At 39.8% G+C, this 24,165-nt stretch overlaps 1 long non-coding RNA gene across 1 annotated transcript; it reads left to right on the forward strand.

Moving 5' to 3' along the window:
- The first annotated feature begins 19,137 nt into the window (after positions 1–19,137).
- LOC121446744 lies at positions 19,138–23,916 on the forward strand. The gene is made up of 4 exons (XR_005974121.1): positions 19,138–19,198; positions 21,716–21,858; positions 23,506–23,544; positions 23,791–23,916. It is a non-coding gene; the product is annotated as an uncharacterized LOC121446744 (long non-coding RNA).
- Positions 23,917–24,165: the final 249 nt, after the last annotated feature.

Here is a 24,165-nt window from a genome sequence, read left to right on the forward strand (position 1 = left end):
CTTATGAGAATCTATGTACCATGTGGGCACCATTTGATGGCAGAGATTTTTATCCCACAACTGTACTCAAACAATTACTTAGAGGTTTAATATAAATTACAATTTCTTGGCCAATGTCTCAGGCTTATTACTACCTAATTGTTACATTTAAATTGACTCATATTTCTTACCTATGCTTTGCCATGTGACTCATGGCTTGTTAGTTCATTTTCTATATATCCTGATATCTCTGTGGTTCACTGGCATCTCTTGTAACTCAACCTTTCTTCTTCCCATAATTCTCTTAGGTTGATTGTCCCCCTCCCCTATAATTCCTGCCTGATTACAAGACACTTAACATTTTTTAAACCAATCCAAGTGACAAATCTTGGCAGCGCACAAAAGAATTATTTCACAAGTCAGTAGTTCTCAGTTTCTCCATCTCTCTCTCTGTCTCTCTCACATATACACACTTTTCTCTTTAATGAAAAAGGAATTCTCATTTCTTTTCCAGATGTATTATTTTGTATGTTGACTTTTGAACTGTAACTTTACTAAATTTATTAATTAGTACTAATCTGTGTCTATAATCGATGGAATTATATATAACCCTTTCACTGTCCCTGACCTCAAAGGGAAAAGCTCTAAACTTGTTGTTCTTGAGAATAGTATTATGGCTTTCTCCTATGTGATCATTATTATACTAAAGTACAGTTCTTCTAGGCTAAATTTTGAGAGGTCTGTTTTTATCACGGAAGCATGCTGAGTTTGTGCAATACCTTTTCTGCCCCTGTTGGTGAGACAGGATTTACATTTTCCCTTCTATTAATGTGATGCAGCCGATTCACCTATTTGCAAATATTGAAGCATTCTGTTTGCTTCATCAACGTGGGGTGACATGACATGCCTGACATTTGTGGAAAGGTTGGCTTCCTCTCCATGAATTGTATGACCTCGGCTCAGAGACCAGACTAGTCAGCAGTTTAGGTTCCTTAGCCATGACTACAAAAAGCTAAACTCTGCAGGTAGGAAAGTGTCAGTTTGGTTACCCATTGTGTGTGGGATCCTTGGTCTGTCAGTACTAGAGGGTATATACTCTAAAGTTAGGCAGGCTGCCAGCTTGTCTGTTGGCCTAGGTGAAGCCATAGGCTAGGCTCTGACCCAGATGGGGTGACTTGCTATTTGGCTCCTTGGATGGGTGGAGCCAACTCTATAATCTATTGTGATGCAGAATCAGCAAATTCTTCTGGGTAGTAGGCTGACTCTGTGACCAGACTGGAATGCTGTCTAGGAAGGGCTGGTCATCACTGCCCTGTTCTTTGTTTCTTAGTGGTCTGCTGCTGAGTCATTCGGTGTTCTTCATTGGGCAAAAAGAAGGAGGCCTCCCAGAGGCACCTGAGAGTTCTGGGGAGCTGTATGTTCTCATCTGGTTCTGATTAAACCTTAGGTCCAGGGTCTTCACCTTAGTAAGGCCTGTTCCAGGCTGAGCAAGGGGCATGCGGTCAAAGTGAGACTGCTTCTCTTGTCCTTCGGATGTGGGTTTGTGGTCCACGGGTAAGGTTCAGCCTCATCCTCCAGTTATTGTTTGGGGGGGATAGTTAGTTGCTGGCTGGTTGTCCTGTGCTGGGGATTAAACTTATAGACACCCTGACATCAACAAGATGTCTTTTTAACCTAAGTGCTGTCTGTCACCTCCTGACATCCCTGTTTAGACTGTGGAAACATCCAGTCACACAGTGGTAATAAACACCAACTTGGGGAGAAAAGGGAATTTTGTCTTACACATCCACATCACAGTCCTCAACAAAGGAAGTCAGGGCAGGAACCTGGAGGCAGAAATTGAAGCAGAAACTATGGAGTAACACTGCTTTCTGGCTTGATCAGTTTGCTTTCTTAAATATACCAGGTCCAACTGTCCAGGTGGCGATGCCCCCAGTGAACCGGGCCCTTCCACATCATTCGCCAATCAAGAAAATTCCCCAGAGACTTTCTTACAGGCAATACAGAGGTAAGCCTTCTTTTTTAAATTAAGGTTCCTCTTTTCAAATATCTTTAGCTTTGTCTAGTTGACAAAAAATACAAAACAAACAAAATTTTAAAACCCACCATGGCTAAGGTTTAGCCTCCTCCTCCAGTTCCCGGGGAGGGGGATAGTTCCTGCTTGGTTGTTCTGTGCTGAGAGTTAAATTCATGGACATCCTGACATCAGCAAGTTATCTTTTAACCTAAGTGTTGTCTATCACCTCCTGACATTCCTATTCAGACCGTGGGAACATGCAATCATACAGTGTTAGTTAGGGTTTCTATTGCAGTAATAAATCACCATGACAAAAAAAAAAAAAAAAACTAGGGAGGAAATAGTTCTTCTGGCTACACATTCAAATCACAGTCCATCACCAAAGGAAGTCAGGACAGGATCCTGGAGGCAGGAATCTGAGCAGAAACTATGGATTAGCACTGCTTACTGGCTGGATCCATTTGCTTTCTTATATACTGGAGGACCAGCTCTCCAGGGCTGACAATGCCCACAGTGAACTGAGCCCTCCCACATCAATCACCAATCAAGAAAATTCCCTTTAGACTTGCCTACAGGCAGTACAGAAGGAGGCATTCTCTTTTTCAACTGAGGTTCCTCTTTTCAGGTAACTAGCTTGTGTCAAGTTGACAGAAAACAAAACAAACAAACAAAATTTTAAAACCCAAACCAGCTATGATACAATGTGTGTTTGTTCTTCACAATATCTGCCTTTTCCCATGCTCCAGAGGGCAGAAAATGCAGCCTGTCACCTTTAACGATCTGTTCATCTTTTTGGATATCCATTTTCACATTTTTGACAGTTTTTTGAGTATAATTTACTTGCAATATGATTTACTATTTAAAGGTACATTCCAATGACTTTTTACAGAGCCATGCAACCAGCAGCACAGTCCAAGTTTGGAACTTAGGCCTTACCCATCCCCTGCAAAACCCCTCAAAGCTGTGGACAGTCCATTCTTGATCTCCTTAGTCCACAGAACCACACATACATCTGTCTCTATGGAGAATCTGGGCATATGATAGATACGCAATTATCCATTATATGGCCTTCTGTGTTTGGCTTCCTTTATTATGAAAAAATATTTTTCAGATCCATCCACTCACAGAATGTATTAGCATTTTTTTCCTTTTATTGAGGAATAGTATTTCATTGTATGGCTTGTTCAAGTTTATGTTTCCCCTCCAATGAAAGTACATTTCCACTGTTCCTAACTTTTGCTCTCAATAATGCTACTAGAAATATTTTCATATAAGCTGGTTAGAATATTCCTTTTCACATGTACGAGAACACGGAGTCATGGAATTTTTGAATCCATAATTAACATTATGTTTCACTTTATTTTTGTATGTGTGTGGATGTGCAGTATACATGCATGTATGTAAAAACATTAACATGTGGGAGGGCTTATGTGTGCAGATGCACATGTATGAATGTGCACATGTGTGTAGAAGTCAGACATTGATGCTGGGAGTCTTCGTCCATCTCTCTCCATCTTATATAACAAGACAGGTTCTCTCTCACTTGAACCCAGAATGTGGATATTTAGTGGAGTTAACTCATTTTATTTATTGGGGTTAACTCAAGACCACCTGTCTAATGTCTGTTAGTTCTTTATAGTCTTTCTTTCATTTCCACAAGCATGTAGTCCAAGTCCTGATAAGCATTTCCCCATTGTATTTCCTTCTAGGATGTCCACAGGACATGAGAACACAGAATCTATATTCCGGCTCTTCAGAGTACTTAAATTGGAAATTACAGATGCAATAAAAGATTTATTTCCTTTTCTAGAGGTCTTCCGTGACAACAATGTCATCAGTGATAAACAGTATGATGTAAGTGAAGTTTCTTACATCCTGACCCAGAAAAAAAAAACCTCCAAATTAAGTTACACTTTGCTATCTTGAACCAAACTGGATGACGCGCAGTTTAATTTAAGATTGGACTTTAAAAAAAATAAAAAATGATGGAGTTATTTTTAAAACAAAGTTCTCATCTCTCTGCTCATGTTGTGTGTGTGTGTGTGTGTGTGTGTGTGTGTGTGTGTGTGTTCACATAGGTGCTGGTGCCTACAGAGTCCGGTAAGGATCTCCAAATTCCCTGGAACAGGAGATACAGGCAGTTGTGAGACACCTGATGTGGGTGCTGGGAATCACCCTGGGTCCTCTGTAAGAGCAGCACATGCTCTTAACCATGAGCCAGCTCTCCAGACCCTGGACCCAATTTTTGACAAAGGATTATTGACAAAATTTTCATAGCACTTTGTACAGATATTAGTTGCAATAATAAATTCATGAATTGTGCATCAGAATTCTGAACTCAGGTTTAAAATCTGTCTTTCCGGGGAGTGACATGTATCATGTAAATATTTCTGGAAGTGTTCTGTCATTGTATCAAGGGGAGGAGAAGCAGAGGACTCGGGAAATGTTCCTGCTTCTATCTGAGGGGAAGGTGTTTCATGATCCCTTCTGGAATCAGGGTGAGTATTGTTGAAGACAAGCCAGAGTAGAATAGGGGTTCTCCAATGATGGGCAATGTCTTATGCATTTTACACCATGTGAATTATGCAATTAAAACTAAACGGAACTAACAAAATAAACTAAAACTCAAAGTGATTTTAATTTACTATTGAATTATTTTAATGAACTGACTTAAGGGATATTTCAGTGAGCACATTTTATTTTAATAGACATCTATTTTAAAACCCTACCACTGATAACATATTACAGAGTCTCTTTTGGAGCAATTTTTTGAACCTATTCATTTTTATTTTATGTATACAAGTGTTTTCTCTGCATGTGTGCCTATGCATCACCAGTATTCCTGGTGCCTCTGGAGGCCAGAAGAGAGCTCCAGATCCCCAGACACTGGAGTTACAGGTGGTTGTGAACACCATGACATGGCTGGAAATCGAACCCAAGACCTCTGCAGGAGGGGCAATTACATTCAACCACTGAATCATCTCTCCAGCTCCTTTAATTTTTTTTTTTGCTTTATGAATATTTTGCCCTTCAGTAGAGTTCACGGTCAGAGGGAATGGACACGTAGTTTCCTACAGGAGGAAAGGTGGTGTCAGATTAACAGAACAGCATTGGCCACCTGCCATGTTAGCTAACTGGTATTTGTTGATGTTTTTTTAAGAATGCACCTATCGTATTTTTATTTTTATGTGTACAAGTATTTTGCTTGTGTATATGTGTGCATACCATTTGTGTGCCACAAAATAGCACCAAATCCCTTGTTTTTGAGTTACAGGTGTTTGTGAGGTACTGTGTGGACTCTGGGAACCGAATCGGGTTCTATGCAAGAGCAGCAAGTACTCTCAAAATGAACCATATCTTTAATCTCTCCATTCTAAAAAATGCATTTATTACTTATTTACCTGTAAGTATGTGTATGTTTGTATTGTGTGTACATGTGTGTATGAGCCTGCTGCTCTGCACGTGTAGAAGTCAGAGGCCAGCCTGTGGCTAGTTGGCTCTCCTCTTTCACCATCTGAATCCCAGTGCCTGAGCTCAGACCATCAGGATTGGTGACAAGTGCCTGTAACCCACTGAACCATCTCACCAGCCCCATTGTAAACCCTTAGCCCTAGTGTTCCTTTCTTACAGAAAGTGGTTCTTCTTACATGTCATAGAAATAATGGTTGGAGCTCAAAGTCACTAGCTAGTATTTTCACAGAGAAAATATGTACTTTTTTCACTAAGTAGCCATGCAAATATAAAACTTTTCACTAGAAGATATGTCTGTTGCAGATTGAGGTACACTAACTATAATTGTTTCCTAGGGTTCTTCTGTGACCTGGAAGTCTGCAATTAAATTTTTTCCATTAAATATCTTTAAAGGATTTTCAAGAATCCAGTGGAAATGAGAAGACTGTACCAAAAGTGGTCTACAAAGTCTTGAAAGAACTGGAAGAGAAAAATGACCTGAAGGCTCTAAATTTATTGTTCTGTAAGCAAAATATGAAGGCATACCCTGATTTGGAACGCATTTTTGAAAGATTTAAAAATGGTAATTGCGCTTAGTATCACCCTTGGAGATCACAGTCCTTATCTCCCCTCAATAACCATATATTAATAATCTACCATGTGTCATATACAGTGTTGAACAAACTGATGTATAGCAGTTTAAAAATTAACACGTTATGTACCATCACAAAATTTACACCTAATGGCTAATGTTGACACACTTCCGAGGTCTGGTAGGCTGGGTATTCAGGCTAAGACAATGAGAGTCCCATGAGCATCAGGCTACGGAGAAGAAGACAGGAAGAACTCAGTCCCAGTAGGGTAGCACTGCTGTGTCTCTTCAGTGGAGACCTTATAATATTATACATAGGAGTCCATCAGGTTCACTACGCCCCACCTTGAGTGACGGCTCAGCTGTGGGTTGCAGGATTCATTTTAGCTTAGCACCACATGCCCATAGAAATCAACAATGTTTGAAATAGTTCTTCAACCCCATCTTGCCTGTCTTAAAGCCTGCCCATCATGAAGCTTCCCTTTGGTATGTGCCAGATCCTAGACCTTCGATCCAGGAAAGATCCCCTTTCTTCTTACAGTTGTGACAGCCTGGAAGCTATCTTTAGATTCTATTTTTTTTTCTATTTTGACGTATATCTTCCCTGTCCTCTGAACACAGGAATTGGAACACAGCACAAGTGTGTCTTCTACTTGTTTATTCCTGACTTTGAGTGTCTCCTTTCTGTATGGGAAGCATAAAGTCTCCCTTGTGAAGTCTTCTCTGTCCCAGGACATGATGGGTGAACTTTGTCATGTGGGATCCATTGAACTTGATCAGAAGACTTGAAACTTGTAAATGTGTAATGCAGAAATGTTGCCTTTTGTCCCTGCTAAAGATCTCTAATGGCTCCTCCTCTTCTTCCCTCTCCCTCCCACTTCAGTCTTACCACAGGATGAATTGTGTTTTGAAGAAAATGATAGACAGGACCCAAACTTGCAGCTAAATCTTCAACAAGGTAATTACACCTGGAGAGAGTTTCTTATTGCTGCAGAGAATAGGTAATAAAGGAGATCCTTAGCAGAGTGTGACTGGGGGGAAAACAGAGAAGGCAGTGACGGGAGTGGGTATAAGTCTGGTGTTACCTTCATGCACTACGACATATTACCCAGGAGAAGCTGGATACTCTAAACTCTGGGGCAGGAAGATTGTGAGTTTGAGATCAGCCAATTGTACATAGAAAAACTCACTCAAAAACAAAATGGATACCTAGGAAGTCGATTTATTTGGGTTCATGATGTTAGGGACTTCAGCCCAAATGGTTTGACCTCATTTCTTAAGATAGGGGATAACATCAAAACAAGGGCTTGGTGACCTGGAAGCAAGGGAAGAGAGGATGTGCCTGTGCCCTTCAAGGTTACACCTCCAGTGATCTAAGTTCCTTCAGCTCAGCTCTGCCTATTAAAGGTACCACCAACACCTACTAGTGCCATTCTGAGGGACAGACCCCTAATATACGAATCCTGGAAGGAGGCGGTGCTTGAGATCTAAATTGACCAGCCTCTAGGAGGATGTAGGATCCTTCCAGAGTAACCATGACAACAGTCAGTCTGCTACCCATGATGAAGGAACCTGAACCCAATGTTAGTAGCCAGATTTTAAGAGACTGACTACTCAGAAATAATTGTGATTTAGAAAAGTCTCTGAAGGAGTTGACCAATATGGAACTGTGAAAGGTGAAGCAGTGTGGTCCATGGTGACATAAAAGAGGAAATGCTCTGTAAGAGTGATGTCCTGTTTTGTCCTGCCCTTACATGCACTGGTCTCTGACACCAGATGTGTAATGAGTGAGGTTTCCCACACCAACCACCTCTCTAGACACCAGCAAGGTGTCTTATGATGTAATTAAATTCAGATAAAGGGTTCAGGGCCACAAGACAGCAGTCTACTACAGATGCTGGTTACAAATTCTGGGTTATGACCCATGCTCTGGTCAACTGAACATAAATCAGGGGTTGCCATGGTGTCTCAGGCTACAGAACTTGCTAGCTCATGAAACTCAAGGAATCTATAGCTTACAATTCATTAGAAAAGTTATAGCTCAAAAATAACTATGGTGAGGGGAATTGGGGAGATGACTCTGTTGTCAAAGTGCATACAAGCACAGGACTTGAGTTTGATCCCCTCAACTCGTGTAAAGAAAAAACAGTTTAAGACACAGGAGCAGGTGCTATAATCCTAGTACCAAGGAGGCAGAGACAGGCAGCTTCCTTGAGATCACTGATTATGAAAATTGTTGAGGTCTAGCTCAGTGAGAGACTCCATCTCTACAAAAAGAGGTTGATGTCACCTGAGGAATGATAGCCAAAGTCATCCTCTGTTCTCCACACACATATGCACACAAATAATAACTACATGGGAGAGGGACAACCCAAGGAATAAGGGAGAGAGAAAACTACACTCTCTTGTTATCGCTGGGCACACCAACCTTCCTTCACTATGGAGTTTGTCAACCCAAATCTCTCTGAACAGAGACTCTTATGATTTTTAATAAAATTTTCATCATACAGCTATGATGGATGGTATGTTTAGCCATGTAATCAAGTCAACTTCTAGATCTTCTCACCTTGAAGGTCAGCACTCCAATGCTGTCATGATATGTTGTTCCCCTGGCAACCAGCCTCCATTCCTAATGGCTTTCCAAACTTTACTTCTCTAATGTGCACTGTGGTGTTCCTGAAGAAGGGTGGCTATGTGCAAGGGTAGATTGACTCTCTTTTTGCCTTAATCACTTGGATCTCAATTGGAGTTTGAGGGGCTCTGGCCAGGAACAGGGGCTGAAGACCAAAACTACCACTTCTCAGTGTGTCACAGTCTCACACTTGATGTTAGAAGAAACAGATTCAATATGAGAAATGTTTTTTGAGAGCAAAAATATTCCAGAAGATATATAGATAGAAGAAGATACACAGCAAGAAAGTGGTAGAGGCATGGGGAAGGGCACATGGATTCTTTGAGACAGAGAAAGGAAGAGGGAAGAAAATGAGAGCAGAAAGAATAACAGATAATGGCAGAAGGAACCATGTTGCTAATTTCTTGTTTTGGTTGCATCTACTTTTGATTACTGTCCATCCCAGCTGGTATCAAGGATTGGTATCATTTAGATGTCCAGTTTATAGGTGAAGAAGGTAAACTTGAGGGAGACTGTATGGGGAGTGTTCACAGGGTCAAATGAAAAGCAAGAATCCAGGCACTCAGGAGGCAGAGTCTGTGTTCTTGACCATGTACTGATAATCTGAGGGAAAAAATGAAAAAAAGTGGGGAAAATAGAGAGAGAAAATACAGGAAGGAATTCGAAATGGGAGGAAATGGAGACAGGCTGCTACTGAGTCCTCATGAAAAGTATAATGGGGACGAGCCATCAGATATATACAGAGAGGCCATTTTGTGAAAGGAAATGAGGTCCAGAGTCAACTAGAAACTCGGGTAAGGCCAGTGGGCCAGGAAGTTATGGGGACACACGCAGGCATCCTTTATGTATTGATATGAATGCAAGTCTCCATCCAGTGCTAGAGTGGCCCAGGCAGGACTTTACTAAGCCAGAGCTGACCCTCAAAGCCTATTCTCTTGGCCCAAGTCTGATCTCAGGGATCATGGGGAGCTTGTCAGCTCCAGAGCACTTTATCTCTTGCATTTTAAAGTCAAAAGAGACTAACTCACTTCAACTCCTGAAATAAACATCTAATTTTTGTTCCTTAGGACCTGCTCAAGAAAGCCTGACCTGGTCACCCTCAGGTACCTCCTCATCTGATGGTCTGTTCTCATTGATGCTATTAACATTGCTGTCTCCTCCCATGAGCTCTAGTTTCCTTCCTGTTGCTGTGATGAAACCCCATGGCCAAGAGCAATTTGAGGAAGAAAAGGTTTGGTTTATTTTACAGTGTATAGTCCACCATGAAGGGACATCAGGATAGGAACCTGAGGCAGGAACTGAAGCAGAGGTCATGGGGGAATGCTACTTACTGGCTTCCTCTGCCTGCTTCTTATATATCTGATAACCACCAATACTGGAGTGACATTCCCCGTGGTGGGCTGGGCTCTCACGTGACAATCATTAATCAAGAAAATGCCCCCACAAACTTGACTACAAGCCAATGGAGGAATTTTTCTCAATTGAGAGTCCTTCTTACTTGATGATCCTATCTTGTTGTGTTGGCAAAACAAAACCACACCACACATCTCACATGTGGGTTGCTCTTTCCTTGTGTTTCTGATGTCCACAACATTATCTACATCTGTAGTTTCTCCAAGTTCAAGATTTAAATATCAGGATGGGTGTTGGTTCTTGTGGTTGACTAGTGTTGGTTCTTGTGGTTGACTAGTCCCTTTAACAATTGATAAATTCAGAGAAAACATTCTTTATCTATCCTATTTTGTTTAGTCCAAAGTGTTGAACCTAATTCACTTTCTAGCCTAATTTGCATTATCAAAATAATCTTTTAATGTCTCTCAACTGTATATACTTTACGCCTCTTAGTGGAATTCTTTTCTGAATCTGTTAACAAGGAAATCTATAACTATATCTATTTATATGTTGAACTTGTTCAGAGTCCAGAGAAGGAAATAATATTAACAGAGTAAGCAGGAAATACAAGTAAGTGGTTTTCAAAATAGTTGAGAAATAACAGAAACAGCTGGCTACCTGAATAGTCATCAAATGTTCCTCTGTATTGTTGGGGCATCCATCTTTGGCCTACAGGTCCAGAAAATATGACAAACTTATCTGTGAAACAGGATATTCTGAGGGACTGTCTTACCTTGTCTTTGCAAAGTTTAGCAGTTTTGTCTTTGTTTCCTACTTCTCCAATTGGGACAGCATTCTGTCATCAGTCTAGACAAGGACACTTTCTAGTCCAGTGACTAACTTTTATGACAAAGAAAGAAAACTCCATATGGAGTTTCTTCAATTCCTATCATCATCTCTGAAGTGAATGGTGTTGCCAGGAGCAGAAATGATGCATTGTCACTAAAAGAGAAACTATGTTATTAAAACATCTTAAATGCCATATTCTGTAAATCTCTAAAATGTTTGAAGATGATTTGTCTATCTGAAATACATCTCTGTTTGACCTTGAAACATACCCAATATGACTACAAGTTTGACTTTTATAGATGACTAACTACTACCCAACATTTCTTTATTATCCTAAATAATTTGTAATAATAAATTCCAAGAACTAGGAATTTGCATTGCATTGTTAAATAAGTTGTATAGGTACAATACCATGAACAAGATTAGAAGCATATGTATAGTATGTTCTAACAGAAAATTGTATCATTATACAATAATCTATATCAATGTAAACTATTTAAGACTATTAGTTTCTTTCTGCTTTAAAAGTAGATTCAATAAGCTATTCTTAGCCTGTTATATTTATATCCCATTTTTTTCTTTTCAAAGCAAGAACTCTGAATCTAATCTCCTTAGTTCAACTTTTTTCCTGACCATTACCAATAATAACTTGTAATCAACCACACTAAATGATGACAAATATCCATAACCCAATGAAAGACTAAGAAACCACCTACCCCTACCCCATGTGAGCATCATGTTCTTAAGTTTACTTCCTGTTGTCTGGTGACAATGGCATCTTTAGGGGCTCCTGAAAAGGAAAATTTGGATTGTCAAGTCCTGGGAAAGGTAGCTCTATCATTTGTTATTCAGTCTTTGTATAATGAGAAAGTACAGGGCTTGTTTCAAGTCCTGGCTATAGCAGTCTGTTATGCTGGATCATCTCAGCTATCTAACTTGAAATTGTTCTGAGCAGTTTGTAGTCCAAAGCTGATCTTTGGGTGGTGTTTTCAGCTTAGTGGTGTTATCATAGTCCTGGTGGAATCGTCATTGTGGGACTTATCCTCCTTTTGGAGACTCCATAGGTGACTGCTCGGCATGGTCTTAGATCTCTGCAGAAAATTTAAACATTTTAAATGTCATATGCAGCAGATCTCAAACAGTTTAAAGGACCATATTTTGTTATGTACGTCCTGAGTACAAAAATATAATCCCTAGTTACCTGATAGAGACTCAAAACCAAAATCATGTACAGAAGGCTAGATGAAGCATGTTTCTAGAATTAGTTAGTACTCTAATTGAGCATTAATAACTTGATATAAAAGTTTTAAATATTTCCAAATTCTACAAAGTGGAACACATCCATCTATCATATTTCATTCCTTTGAGTATCCTTTGGGTTACTTCTTGCAGGTCTTTGCTTACATAAAAAAAGCAAATAAGATATCTCTTTATAATCTCCTTGTCTCCTTGTCATGTAATAGGAAAGTCCTGTTTTGAACCTTTGCTATTGACATATTTTTTTATGAACTTCCAATGCCTTTGGCACATTTCCAATCAATAATTGATCAATTTCTGCATTGCCTTATGCTAGAGAACCTGGCAGACCCTTTAGGAACTGGATGTGATATATATATATATATATATATATATATATATATATATATATATCACATATATGGGATGAAGCTTGTTTCTGATTATATCTTGAATCTAAATGAATAATGAAGTCATATCTGTATCATTTTGTATAAATTCAATATTTCAATATGTAAAACAATACTTTCTACATATTACAAATTGTTAACTATGTTGACAGATTCTTTAAAATCCCTTTGTACTATGAGAATAGCATGTAAATCTGACTTTTGGATAGAGTCATAAGAACTTTGCTCCACCTTACTCAAATTTTTTGATTTCTAACCTGCCTTTCCTGATATATTTGCATCAGTATAGGAAGTAAGAACTCCAGTTTTTGCTCTGTCCCATACAATGTGAGGAAGGATCCAATTAGTTCTCTTTATACGTTGAATTCTCTCACTTTTGGGGTAGTTGTTAATCTCTCCCAAAAAAATTACTACAAGCTCTTTGGTACAGATCCTTTTTTCTTCCCATAATTTTTAAATTTCAGTAGTAGTAAAAGGTAGTACAATTACTTCTGGATCTATTCTTGCTAATTGATGAAGTCTTAATTAGCCTTTTGTATCTAATTAAGAGACATTTTCTACATAAGGCTTTTACTTTTTACTTGGTTTATGTGGTAAAAAGATCCATTATCAGATAATATCTTTCTTCCACATTAAAATTCCTATAAGGGAATATTTGGGGGTGATACAGCCAGAAAAAAGTTAAGATTCAAATCCACATTATCTATATGTGCTTTCTGTAAATTCCCTTAAATCAAAGTCAATTCTTTCTTGCCTTAAGATGATAATTCCCTGAAACTATTTAAGTCTTTTTCACTATCTAAGGTTTTGTTTAGATGAATTGTTTTTTATCAGGTTTTAACCCAGAAGTAGGCCACAGACGGAAATGTCTCCTAGCACTCTTTGGCAGTCATTAAGAGTCTGCAATTGCTCTGTCCTAATTTGTGTTTTTGGTGTTTTAATTTTCTGTAAACCTATTTTATAACCTAGAAAATCGATAGAATCTCCTCTGTATTTTTTCAGGAGGAATTTGAAATCCCCATTTAGGCAAAACTTTCTTTACTTCTTCAAACATTCTTTGTAAAGTATCTATATTTGAATCAGCAAAATGTCCATGTGATAGTAAGCTATGGATTCAAAATTGCTTAGTTATTATTTCCAATGGCTGACTTACACAATATTGTCACAGGGTGAGGCAATTTAAAACTCCCTGTGGAAGAATCCTCCACTGGTATCTCTTAGTAGGCTTAGAATTATAAGTAGGCACTGTGAAGGCAAATTATTCTGTCTTTTCCTAGCAAGTGTATAGTAAAGAAACAATATTTTAAATCAATTACTATAAGAGGCCATACTTTAGGCAACGAGGAAAGCAAAGAAATTCCAAATTGTAGAAGGCACATTGGTTGAATCACCTTATTAACAGCTCTTAGGTCTGTCACCATTCTCTACTTTCCAGATTTAAGTTAGATTCACAACTATATTAGCCTCATATGGCCTCAGCCTTCCTCTCTGTCCTTCTGGCTGTATGCATTCAATCCATCACAAGCATTCTTTTACTTGAGTTAGGGTTCCAATTCCTAGGAACTGAACATCTGCCTCTTGAAGAAGCCAATTCAGATGCCAAGATTCTGGAGTAATAATAGTCCCATCTGGACTTGTATTCAAAAATCCTTCAATTATAGTGTTATTTATTCATACTCTCGGGTTTGGTCTTTGATGTCGTTTATAGAAGTCTGCTAAAATATACATTGATAATTTTCTACTGGGACTTTTGATTCATCCTCCATGATTCTTCTTTCATCAATAGCAATATGTTTTTTTATACCAGGTACTGGATTTTTCCATTTCTGAGGAGGCATGTGCCCCACAGTGACTGAGAATGACTGGGCCACGTTTGAACTGAAGTCTGTGAGAAACCCCCTAAGGAGTTTCCCAGTAGTAACAGCCTACCTTGTTTTTTTATTTATCTGCATTTATTGATCCAGTGTTGGGCTTTGTCTCATTGTCTATAAAATCCAAAAGATTGAGACCTTTTATTTTTGTTATTTCCAAAAGAAACACTATTTGTATGAATGCCCTGTCCACAATCCTTCTCAGATGGCACATTCTACCACAATAAAAACATTTGATATTTTGATGACTTTTCATACCTTTGGAAATTGCTTCTCCTACCCAAGCCTCAGTCAAGCCTCAGCCTTATAGTCAAATGACTCAACATTGACTGGGTGCAGGATCCATTCATCCATTGGTGCTGTTCTGACCTTTCATGGTCCAAGTATCATTTTGCATTTTAAGTTGGCATTTTAAAAATCCAGAGATTCAGTAAGCACTTGTCTAGCTTCTGGATCTGATACCCCTATTTGTACAGCTTAGTTAATCTTTGTAAAGAGTCACTAAAGGATTATCTTGAGCCTTGCATGACCTCATATGTTTTAATTCTTATTCCTAGTTCTTGAATCTTGTCCCAAGCATTCAAGGCTGCAAGAACAAGAACACTGTAAGGCACATGAACAAGATGTGTTTATTGTATATAGCTTGACTATCTGAATCAGTGTAACAGCCCTCACCAAGAATTTCATCTTGAGAGGCGTCAATTCCTCTGGCTCTACCTTGATGTTCCAGGGCTTTAGTCTCCTCTCTCCAACGGTATTTCCACTGTAACTACAGTCCATCTTCTAGCATGGCTGAGACTGATTGAAGCCAATTATTTTGAGTAACCTTATTTCATGAAGCCTATGTCATTACCAACACCCTCACATATGGTGAATATGTGCCATAAGGTACTACTGCTTGCTTAATATCTTTTAGATTTTTCATATATATATATGATTCTGATTTACATTCTGTATATACTTTTGGGTATTGAGAATCTGCTGGCTTTTCAGAGGTAGTAACAGAATAAGTAGCTAAAACTCTTGGTAGTCATCTCTGACTCTGAGAGCTACTGCTGATGCTAAATCTTTACTATTGTCCTTTGCCTGTACCTCCTCTCCTTGCTTATCAGTTCTGACAAGGTCCTTGATTGATTCAAATCTTTTTATCACTGTCTTTTATCTTGGCATATTCAGTCAGTACAATAAATAACCAGACCAGCTCAAGAACAACAGTTATATTTTAATAATTGAAAAAAAGGAGGAACTCACGCTACAAGAGTGGGGGTCCAAAATCAAATTTGGTCTGGCGAGCACCGCATAGAGAGAGAGAGTGTGCATCTACATCCCAAGGTTTTTCTACCTGGACTATAGGTGGCCACAACCCAACTGAATGTGATTGGTCAAAACTATCAGTTGATAGTTTCCCCATCATCTCCCCTTGTCTAAACAAGAACGATCCAAACACAATACAACTATATACAACAGGAACAGATACCAAATATATAATTACAAACAATAAACAATATTAAACAAGGAACACATGACAAAAGTTTTACTAAACATTCTATTTCAAGGAGTCTATATAATGTATTGAAATTAAGTTTGGCTAAATCATGAGGAAGATAACTACAATTATCTAATCTTCAACTCCATCAAAGATCTGAGAAGGGAAGCAATATTACTTGAGTAAACAGGAAGTGCAATCGAGAAACTTCCAAATTGTGCAACAAATGACAGAGACAACTGACTACCTGGGCAATTACCCAAAGTCTCATTTGCAATGTTGAAGCAGCCAACTTTGGCTAAGGCCTAGCATAACTGACATACCATTTTCAAAGGCAAGAAACTTTGCAAAACTATCATACCCTGTTTTGGCAGGATATGACAGTCCTGTTTTGTCCATTTACGGATACTCTGTATCTCTGTCAGTGGTTGAGGTATGGGCATTTCTTTGCCCAAAGGCCAGTTCTGCCAAGAAGAAAGGCTCCAGGTGGAGTGTCTTTGGCTTTGGTGCTCAATATTCTCTCAGGAGTAGATCAGTGTTGCCAGGAGTGATTGTCTCTCACTACCACAGAACTCTAGGTTAGATTAAAGGCCATTTTCTACAGCTCTTTGAAGAGGTTGAAGATTATACTATCTATACTGAATATAATCTCTATGTATCGAAAGAACCTGATTAGCCTAAATATAAATATGACAAACATAGATGACTATTGATCTATAATTCTCAATACCTATCTAACTTAAAGACTAAGACAATAAACAACTGTGCAATAAATAAGAACAATGACCTTCAAATGCAAGCAATGTATAAGTATCTTGATCAGAGGTAGTAGTGTACACTGTAATATGGTAAATATGTATGTCAATACATAAACAATGTTTCAAACAGAGGTAGAAGCATACACACATACAATATTCAATATAACTTAACTTTGTATCAATATACAAGAATTGATACCAATATAATTGTCTAAAAACAATAACTCACAAATACCAATCTATTATCCCATCATCCAATTATCCCTCTTTTTCTTTCAAGAAGATCCCTGAACCTATAAAATTCCTCCCCCATCCCTCAAGCATATACCAATTATAACCAGCCCCTAAATCATGTCCCTAAACCTGAGGGCAAACTCTGCTGGGAGAGGGAACGTCATCCTCTAAAATTGCTTCCAGCTCTCATGGGGGCAACGTTCTTTCTAGGGGATCCTGTGAAAGTAAACAATGGTTAAATTCCAAGATTACTATTTTGTCTGGTAAAATTGTAAATAGCCTCTGAGTATTTTTTGTGGAGGTCTGGCAAGAATGTTGTAAAAGATGTGCACCATTTCAGCTAACCAAGTCAGAACCGTATCTTGCAGCTGCTACTCAAAACAGGTCTTGGAGTAGTGCTATCAGCATCATGATGTCATATAAACCAGGTGGAGTTGTTGTTGTGGGGCCCCATCTTCTTCCTGGAAACTTCAAAGATTACTGCAGGGAAATTTATTGTTCACTATGGAAAACTTAAGCATGATCTATATAGACATATGCAGACATACATATTCAATGAAAGGTATGATAAAGACAAAAACAGATATATTTCTAATGACTTCCTCAAATCAATTAATTTCTGGTTCTCATTCTACACATGTTATTCCAAGGTTTTAACTTATTCACTTATTATATCTTCTTATCCATGTATATTATCTGGATAGCATGTAGACTGCCTTCCTGGTGGGATGTTCTGTCTCCTGGCTTATCTTACCTTTTTAACAGATTTTAATGGTCAATTTCAAAAATTTGAAACTTTTCTGATAGCTTCTCATTACGAGTCTATAAAGACTGTATCATTTCTAAAAGTCTCTCATTCCTCACTCTGTTATAAAACCATTTCTCTAAGGATATAGTATGAATAATAAAACTAATAGCTACCATGGCCACAAAAATATATGTATCAGGTCATACAGCTCTTGTAGCAATCCAGTAATAGCAGAAACAAAAATATTATTATATTCCTTGGTGGGAATATTGTCTCCAATTATCTTGGGATTGGTTTACAATCTTCAAATTTATTTATTTATTTACTTACTTACTTACCTATCAATCTGATACTTAGGTATCAAATTAACTTATCTCCCTTATAATTTTCAGAAAACTGTTGTAGGTGTAATACTGCGGATTGTCCAGCAGGTGTCAGAGTTGTGGCAGTAAGGCAGGTCTAGATCAGGGACCTATGAGACTCAGCAAAAATTTTTAAAAGCGGCACACCTTCATATGGAGACAATTGAGTCAAAGGACTCAGAGCTTGCAGGCAATTGCCAGCTGTGAAGTTACGGGTGGATTTAGGGCCTGTGCTTTTCATGGATCCCTTCTGGGAAAGCAAGCCTGTGTTCTAGGTGCAGGGATAGAGCTCAGCCTGATCAGAGCAGGCCAGACAGCAGATGGACCTCAGAAGCAGATTTTAGCTTGGGTAGCAACAATAAACCACAGGGGTAAGAGAAGCCACGGAGGTGTTGCAGCAGGAATCTGCAGGCATCAGTTACTCAGCCACTTAGCTGGCAGGACTGAGCTAGCCACACAGGGGTAGGAGGGCTAGGAATTACCAAGTCCCTACTGTGGATCAGCCAACCCAATCCTTGCTCAACTGAGCCAGCTCGATAATTCAGCTGCAGAGGATTAGTTCAGCTCCATGGGGTGGGAGGAGGCCCTAGCGGGTCTGAGCAGGGACAGAAAATGTCGTGGATTCAGGCCACATTGTCGCCAAACTGTAGTAGTACCAAAGAGTTCCACAATAGCCCAGAAAGGAGTATTAACAAAGGTTTATTTATTTGGTGATAAACTCACAGTAAGGGTAGTGATCCACAGTCCTCTGTGAGCACTGGGAACTGGAACCGAATCCAGCAGAAGAAAGGGTCACATATGCTTTCATGCAGTTAAAGTGCATGGACCACGCCCAGAGTGGGCCAGTATCTTAAAGTCTATTGGCTGAAGGAGTTCCCACAACACAGAAGCTGCTGGGACCAACAAGTCTGAGAGCTGGGATTCTGGCAACGAGGCTCCAGCCACTATGCAGTTCAGAGGTTGGGAACAGAGCAGGTTGTTAGCTATAAGAATCTAATCAGTCATTACAGAAATATCTTTGTGTATAACTAATTCATGGGAAAACCCAGTGCATTTTAGATGCAGAAACAAGATACCAAAGTGGGTGGAGAAAAAGCCATGCACAGTTCTAGAATAAAGTGAAATGTGTCTGCGCAGGTCCAACACATCCCATATTGAACAGTGAGGATTTTAGACGTCCTGAGCTTCCGGTGACCTGTGGTAATGCTCGGGGGACTCTGTATGTGGAGAAATTTGCGCAAGGTGAGTTTCAGATCTGTGCTCTTCATCTAGACAATAGCACTTTGTAGGGGGTGGGCATCTGTGTTGGGGGTGTATCATCCCAAAGTCAGTTTGTGGAACTCGGGATATTGGCAATGTCACACCCGTTACTGAAGTGAGTGAGGGTTTGAGGTCAAGTTACAAATGAGAAGAGGGCGTGAGAGGCCAAGTCCAGAGAAGCCAGAAACTCTTGACATTGCTCTCCTTTTGGGGAAACACGGGGTGCAAACAACCACCCCAGCAATGAAAGTGTGAAAGGCTTTCTTCCAAGGAGCTGCCCGAACCCAGGGCCAGGGTTATGAGTTATGCAGAAACCTACCTGCATAGCGCACCCCAAATGCAGATACCTACAAGTATAGCAGGTCTCAAGTGTGAAGTGAACTCTTTGTAAATGGTTGGGGCATGGAGAATCATTCTCTGATTCTGTGAGTGACAGAAGCGCTCTACAAAGCCTCATTCACAAACTGCACCCAAAATTCCACTGTGCCAGGCAGCATTTCTCAGGAGAGTCGCAGGCTGCTGTGGTCATTCTTTTCTGCAGCAAACCCCAGAGAGGAGAAGGAATGGGGACATTTTTCATATTTTTTCTTTTTTTCTCCTTCTTGTAGTACTGAGATTAAACTCAGGGCCTTGTACATGTGAGGCAGACGCTCTCTCATTGAGCTGTACCCTAAGGTGCAATTTTGCAAGTTTAAATGTCATACGTCCCTGGCCTATCAGGCTACCTCCCCTTCCCCCTGTGAAAAAGGCCAATAAGAAACCTGTTTAGCATCTCAGACCAGAGTAAGCCCTAACACACCAGGATGGGAAGTATATGTGTCTGAGAAAGTCAGCATCAACCTTAGTGGGTCAGTTAGCTGTAACCTCTGTCTAACTTTAAGCTGAGTAAGAAAACACAGAGGATTTGGATTGGAATTTGAATACACTCTAACCTCAGCTCTCTTGGTTTATTAGTACAGGGTTCTTTGCTCTACTGAAATATTCAGTCAGACTGCTCTATTTAACTTACAGATTTAGAGGCTAAAAGGCCAAGATCAGGCAGCCTCATATGTTGGCCTTTGGAGAGAGACTGAGGGCAAGTGGCATTATGGCAGGGGTATGACATGTAGGAGGAAGAGATCCCACCATAAGACAGGAAGCCAGACAGTGGCTGAGGTCCCATGAGAATTGTCTTAATCCCTCCAAAAGGCAGCACCCTCCATGATCTAGTGCAACCTCACATAACACCTTGTCATGGAGCAGGATTTCAATATATGACCCCTGGGGGGGGGGGGGACTTTCAAACCATAGCTCAACCTCAAGTCAAGTTTCTCTGTCGTCTACATCAGGCTCCCTAATACTAAACCTCCTCTACTTTGAAATGAGAATAAAACTTCTCTCACCATATTGTTATGATAAAAAAGATAATGGAAATGAAATGTTGTGGAAACTGTGATTGTTAGGGTACAGTGCCACTGGTCCTCTATCATGGTTGATCTTCCTTTCCACAGCACAGTTCTTTAAGATTTACTTTTATTTTCTGGCTATGAGTGTTGGGCTGCATGTGTCTGTGCACTGAGAGTGCCTGGTGGCCATGGAGACCAGAATATGACATCAGATCTGGAGTCATGGATGTGATCCCCATGTGGGTTCTGAGAACTGAACCTGGGTCTTCTACAAGAACAGTAGTGCCCTTCACCACTGAACCGTTTCCCTAGCACCAAGTAGTTCTTTGTTAGCAACAAATAAGTGTTTTCCCCGTGATTCTACTGCCTAAATGCAATTTAGATGTTCCATGTAGACAACATTTCCTAAATCACTTTTAACATCAACTAGTCATGAGTCTAAAATATGAGGAATAACCATCTGTCGTGTCCTAGAATATAATGTTATAGAAGTAGCTGTGGTGACAGCTTCCTCATGGCTGGATTCACAAGAGTCCAGCATGGAATTTTCTGCTCTCACTCACCTTTCTGAAATACAAGTTGGACCTACACTGGGTCACAGTAAAAGAAAGAGTAAGAATCCTGGTCATGTTTTGAAGTGATTCCTTTTGACAATCTTTTAACATTACAGTAGAATGCTTTTAAAGGTAATCTCAAAGGGTGGAGAGAGCACTTTGTAGTTAAGCACACTGACTGTTCTTCCAGAGGACCCAGGTTCAATACCCAGCAACCACACTTGGCTCACAACCATCTATCTATTACTACAGTTCCAGAAGATTCAATGCGATTTTCTGGCTTCTGTGGGCAATAAGAACAAATGGTGTACCCAGACACCCTTACAGACAAAACACAAATACACATAAAATAGATGGATTCTTTTTAGGAAAAGCATAAAAGATAACATCAGTGGTAGTCATTCTCTGTCCTTGCCTATCAGGATGGGTGTGTGGCCCCTGATGACTGAGAAGGAAATGTACATCCTCCTAAGACTAAACCTCAGCCCCAGATCCAGGATATAATGGGCCAAGTGCATGTGTTTTCATAGCTGGCTGCTCAGTTGGTCTTGGTCTTACAGGCATCTATGAGAAGAGTATACTGACTGAGAACGGAGAGTGGCTAACTCTCAGGGAGTTTGAAATCAGAGGAAACCGTGAAAGATCCAGGAGCTGGAGGCAAAGCATATATTGTCAAGGATGGAACCTGGGATGTTTAATAAAGGTATTCTGGTGGTAGATAGCTTCCATGGCTCCTGGGTAAGATGGTGAATTAAAAGCTTCTATGTGACAGACAGCTTCAATTATTCTGGGGTGAGACAACAGGTTAGAAGCTCTTTTGATATGACTGGTAACTTCAATCAAGGTATAATTCACCTGTCCAGATGTTAGCAGAATGACTGCGTAAACAATACCATAATGATTTTTCTTAGACAGGTTCCATGGCATGGGTTGTTGCCAACTTGCCAGACATGGGTGTTACCTCAGCTGTCTTGTGTTATAGCTTAATCCTCTTTAATGTATTAACTACCATTGTTTGGATGGTAGGAGAAAACCCTGTAACCTTTACCATTAACTAGTTGCAGAAAATATGGTCGCAAGGACATAATTAAACTTAAATTTAAATATAATTGAAATTAAATTTAAATATAATTGAGTGCCAATGATGAAAACAATATAAGATTGCATAGCTGAAAATAATGCACCCATGTGGATGCCTGCTTTACAGTTACAGAATGTTCCAGCAGTTCTTCTTCCAGGTCGTCTCATGTTTGTTCTTAAACAGCTGAGTATTATGGGTCAGACCTGTAATGCCAGCACTTGGGATAATTAGGCAGGAAGAATGCTCAGAGATCAAGGTTGGCTTACACTCTGTAGTGAGTTCCAGGACAGGTTACAGAGTAAGGCCTGCCTCAACTCCGTCTACCCAAAAATAAAAGTAAAAGAAGGGATATAATTTTGAAATAAATGCTTGGCCGGGTGGTGGTGGCACACCCATTTAATCCCAGCACTTGGGAGGCAGAGGCAGGCGGATTCTGGGAGTTCGAGGCCAGAGCCTGGTCTACAAGAGCTAGTTCAGGAACGGGCACCAAAGCTACAGAGAAATCCTGTCTCGAAAATCCAAAAAAAAAAAAAAAAGAAAGAAAGAGAAAAAAAGAAATAAGTTCTTTGTTCTTCATTTTTATCAACGCTGTAAATTGGGAAAACCAGGAGATTTCCTTGATAGCTTGACCAATTTCCTTGGATGTAGGGTACACAGATGTTTCTGGCACATATCTCAGATGGCCTATCCCTGTGTCATCCTCACAATAAAGCACAAAAGTTTACTCATCAAGTATTGGCTGAGCTGCATCTGAAGCCATGGGGAGTACAGGTGTGAGCCCCTGACCAGGGCAAGGCAGTGACTGGTTACCCTACCTGCAGTTACTGCTGTTGGGGAGAGGAGTCTGCAGGAAATGATGCTGAAGCCAAAGGGTGGGATGGCTATTTCGAGGTTTAGGACAAAAACTGTATCATGGATCAGCCTTCCCTGTGCTGGGTCATAGAGGAGGACAGTTCTGGACAAGTGTAGAATTTAGCTTTCTATGCAGGGAAAGAAGAGTGTGAGAAACCAGCCCTCAGTGTGTCTAAAATCTGTGGGCGATCAAGTGGCATCGCTTATCTGAGCTCGCTGTGAAAATCACCAGGACAGGAAAACTGGATCCAAATGTTTCCTTGACTCACTGTGGGGCACATGAGAAGTAATTTCCATGAATACAGCTTGTATTTAACAAGGTTTCATACAGACAGAAATATCCAGAAGACGGTGAGAAATACCTCACTCACAAACTAAAAGCAAAGACCCTCCCATCATTAACTCTCTGTCTTTCAGGGAGGACTTCTACCAGACTCACCTAGGACAAGGGGACAGGTAATTATCCCAAGATCTCCTGTTCTGATGTCTCAAACTATTGTCTACAAATTGTTTGTTTTCCATCTCTGTGACCTTGTAAGCTTCAGATTTGACCAATTTATATTTGATTTACTCTGTGGTGTTTATATACTTGTGATTTCACAAGCATAAGAGGCCAGGGCTGCTTTGAGCTTCAAAATACTTGAGATAGAGATGGGAACAAACCTTGGGAACCATCAAATAAATGATGTATTCTGCTTTCAGAGGGAAAACCGAACAAGCCCAGAGTGAACAAAGAAAAACGTAACTGCCCCATGATCATCTGCCATGATGTCAGAGGCCATTAACAACAAATTATTAGTTGTTCATCTCTGCCATGTTATAGTTCTTAAATTCACTGATGAAAATAAAAATAGATTTTAAAATATGGTATTGTTGTGGTTGATAATTTAAAATATTGCACAATATTACAAGCCAGTTCTCCAATTAACGTTTGAGACTGAGATGGGAACACCTCTTAAAAATAGTAAAGCAATGGACTAACAATGTGGCTCAGGAACTAACTGTACTTGCTGCCAAACCTGATGACCGGAGTCCAATCACCAATAACCATATGATGGAAGAAGAAAACATGTTCCA

Source organism: Microtus oregoni, unplaced genomic scaffold (genome assembly GCF_018167655.1).
Source record: "Microtus oregoni isolate MIOR12 unplaced genomic scaffold, Mior012 000004F_ref0000308, whole genome shotgun sequence".
In the NCBI taxonomy this organism is placed as follows: Eukaryota; Metazoa; Chordata; class Mammalia; order Rodentia; family Cricetidae; genus Microtus; species Microtus oregoni.